Source organism: Typopeltis vanoorti, chromosome 24, assembly GCF_054136105.1.
Source record: "Typopeltis vanoorti isolate ZY-2024b chromosome 24, IOZ_Tvanoo_1.0, whole genome shotgun sequence".
NCBI lineage: Eukaryota > Metazoa > Arthropoda > Arachnida > Uropygi > Thelyphonidae > Typopeltis > Typopeltis vanoorti.
Window position 1 is genome coordinate 57,706,155 of NC_143572.1, and position 4,437 is coordinate 57,710,591.

Sequence of the window (4,437 nt, forward strand, 5' to 3'; positions counted from 1 at the left end):
TTGAGTTGTACCTTTTGTATTCACACTGGTGCTCCACTAAATATTAGCATACAGTTTAAAATATCTTGCATTGTAGAATGATTGGGTCTACTTCTGCCATAGTGACCCACATCTTTGTGTGTGTGTGTGTGTGTGTGTGTGTGTGTGTGTGTGTGTGTGTGTGTGTGTGTGTGTGTGTGTGTGTGTGTGTGTGTGTGTGTGTGTGTGTGTGTGTGTGTGTGTGTGTGTGTGTGCTTCGTCTCTCAATCAGCTCAAGGGAAGGCATCATAGATAATGTGCGCATGGTTTGAGTATCCTACGATGAGTCTTCGTACTGCTAGGATGTCCGGTGAAACAATGGTTTTCAATGTGATGTGAAATCTTTCGAGAGGGTCCATGAACGAGTGATTAAGTCAATATCAGGACTTAGGAAGTCTGGCTATGAACAGAGTTTGAAGAGATGTAGATGGCAGAGTTTGGTGGACAGGAGGAAAGGAAGTGATATGATAGCGACCTTTAAGTTAGTCACAGGATTTTATCGGATCAATCCTGATCTGATTATAAAGAGTGTAGAAGGAGAGAGTGAAAGAACCAGAAGTCATCCCTGGAAGTTATGTAAGCATGTGATGAGGAGTGGTGTGAGGAGTACTCGTAAATGTTTTACATGGAGAATTGTTAATGAATCGAAAGCATTATCAGAATGGTAGTTAATGCAAGGAGTGTTAAGGATTTTAACATTCGTTTTGATACATATGTTGTCAGTTGAAGAACCTCCCATGATGAGTCTGCCCACTAAGTGGAGTTAACAATAATAATAATTCTTTATTTTTTTATTACATTGCATACATTTGTTAGAGTTATTACGTATAATACATACATTTGTTTACATATGATACTTACATTACGTACATTTGTTTCCGTATAATACATACATTACATACATTGGTTTACATGTGATGCGTACATTGCACGTATTTGGTTATATATGACACATCTTGGTTGAGAACTAATTTCTCTGCTTTCATCCTCAAAGGTTATATGTAAGCTTATCTAAGGATGACACCAGTGGGTTAATATTTATTGGTTTTTTTTGCTGTGTTGGGAAGCTACGAAATTTATGATTGAGAAATTTGTGCGCACGTATACACACACACACACACACACACACACACACACACACACACACACACACACACACACACACACACACACACACACACACACACACACACACACACACACACACACACACACACACACACACACACACACACACACACAATAACTTGGAATGTATTGATGCGTCTCTGAACTGGAAGCCTGTGCGAATATATTGTGTTTCATTAAGTTTGTATGGTATTTTGGGTGCATGTTTCTTGTTCGTAGTATGTCCTTAGAGCTCTTTTCAGGCTATTGTAGTTTGTAAGGTTTCTGTATTCAAAAGGTAATTTGCTTATCATGTCTGGGATGTAGAAGTTTCGCGTGGCCTTTCCGTAGTGATTATTGTATTTATATGTGATATAATTAGTAGTTTGAGGTCTTATACTTTATGTATTTCTGACTGTCCTGTGGTTGGCATCGAAGTAATGTTTTAGCAAAGCTGCATCGTGACATACATGTTTTGCTGTCAGTATTTTGTGTTCTGACATTGCAATGTATATAAGATCGTTATTTTCTCTTTGTTCCCAAAAGATCAATTTTATCATTTTGTACTGTAGCGACATTAATCAATTTAATTTGTAGGGTGCACAGAAAGCATATGTTGTTGTTGCGTATCTTAGTATATTTTGGCATAGTGCTTTGTATATTAGTGTTTTTAGGCGTGCAGGAACTATGTCTTTTAACCTGTAGAGTTTGCCACGTATTGTTCGGAATTTGTTGTGCAGATCGTTTATGTGGCTATTCCAGTTCATATGTGCATCGACGTAAATTCCAAGGTAATAATAATAATAATAATAATAATAATAATAATAATAATAATAATAATAATAATAATAATAATAATAATGAAATTCGTCCAGATTTTTCCTTTTTTCTGTATATTAATTTCTTTCTTTGGGAGGCATTTCTAATTTCTTCCTCGAAGCATTGCAGAGCTTATCAGAGGAAGATAATAGATGGCGATGGTTTCGTGGTTATGTTTCTATACTGGTCGCAAGCCAGGTGTTGATTTTATTGTGTTGATGGTGCGTGCCTGGAAGACTTCAACTGCTATTACACAGTTTAACTTTTTATAATAATAATAATAATAATAATAATAATAATAATAATAATTTTTTTTTTTTTTTTTTTTTTTTTTAAACATTTTATTATGTCTCAGTATAAATTACATACAATAATAATATTTACATTATTTAAAATAAGGTTTATACAGAATTTTTGAATTTAGAATATAATAATAATAATTTTTTTTTTTTTTTTTTATAAACGACTTATTTGTTTTTGTTTTTACAATGAAAGTGATAAGGTTTACTATCACACAGAGTATCTGCACACACACAATGAAAAACATATTATCTTTTTTGTACAGTACGAAAATTTGATATACAAAATGCAGTGTACATTTTATAAATATGAGTATACATTTTTTTTTTTAAACTAGCTAAATATGGATTGGCATCAATGTGCACTCAATTCACGATACAATGCAGTAATGCAGCGTACACTCACAATTCAATAGTAATAATAATACTTTTTTTTTTTTACATTTCATTATGTCTCAGTATAAGTTACATACAATAATAATATTTACAGTATTTACAATATGGATTATATACATTTTTTTTTTTTTTTTTTTTTTTTTTATGTCTCAGATGAATTGCATACATAGTTGCTGTAGTAATTATATGTATATAATATTTATAACGCATTACAAGTGTATAACAGATACTTGCAAGTTAGTAATTTTCTTCCTCGAAGCTTAGCAGAGCTTATCTGAGGAAGATAATAGATGACAGAGGGTGGTGGTTTTATGGTTGTGTTCCTATAGTGGTCACAAGCCAGGTGTTGATTTTACTGTTTGTTGGTACATGCTTAAGACTTCGACTGCTATTACAGTTTAACTTTTTTTTTTTTTTGTGAAAATAGGGTTGGATTTAGACATGGTGTGTTTGTTGCTTTGTGTTCTTGTAGTGATAGTTTTTGGAGAGGGGGGGTTGTCATAGGTTTTTTTTGTGTGTGTGTGTGTGTGTGTGTGTGTGTGTGTGTGTGTGTGTGTGTGTGTGTGTGTGTGTGTGTGTGTGTGTGTGTGTGTGTGTGTGTGTGTGTGTGTGTGTGTGTGTGTGTGTGTGTGTGTGTGTGTGTGTGGTGGGGGAGAGAGAAACAGGAATTGCTCTAATTTTCATTCTCACTATAATATTTATATAGTGCCTGTTTCAGCTCTCTGTATGTTCCTAGGTTTCTGTTGTCGAATGGCAGTTTGTTTATCATGTCAGGTACGTAGAAGTTTCGGGTGGCTTTGCCGTGGTGATTGTTGTACTTATATGTTATGTAGTTTGTTGACTGTGGTCTTGTTATTTGATATGTTGTTCTGGTTACTCTATATGTTGGACTGTAGTAGTGTTTTAACATGACTGTGTAGTGGCGTAATTGTTTCACCTTAAATATTTTGTGTTTTGTCCGTGCTTCGTGCATAAGAGTGGGTTGTTCCCAGAATATCAGTTTTATCATTTTATCTTGCAACCATTGTAGCCTGTTAAGTCTGTAGTCTGCGCAGAATGCGTATGATGTGATTGCATATCTTAAAATGTTTTCACATAATGCTTTATAGATTAGTATTTTTATGTGGGTTGGGGCTATGTCTTTTAATCTGTATAGTTTGCTTGCTATTATCCTAAGCTTGGTATGTAGGTAGTTTGTATGGCTATTCCAACTTTGATCTGCATCGAAGTGAAGTCCAAGGTAGCGTGTTGTTTTCACCTGTGTGATGGTTGTGATTTTAGGTTCTGCACTTTGTGTATAGGAGGATGAATGTTTGATAGTGAGATATTTAGTTTCTATGGGCAGGGTTTGAGGGTTTTTGAATATCATTAGCTTTGTTTTTCCAGGGTTTATATATATGCTGTTTTCGGATAACCAGTTAGTGATTTGATTGATGTCGTGTTGCATATTTTTGTAAGCGATATTTGCAGTGTTGTGAATGGATACTATGGCAGTGTCGTCTGCATACTGGAAGATTTTACTTTTTAGGGGGAGTTGGCTTATGTCGTGTGTGTATATGTTAAATAGAATGGGAGATAGGACAGCTCCTTGCGGTACTCCACAGGTTACTTGTACCTCTTTGCTGTGTGCTGATCCTATACGTGTGATGTGCTTTCTGTTTTTCGTGTATGCTTTAAACCACTGGAGTAGACGACCTCCAATTCCGATATGGGTAAGTTTCGTTAACAAGGTTTTATGTGTTAGTGTGTCAAATGCTTTTGTTAGGTCAATGAATACCACTAATGTTATTCTGTTTTT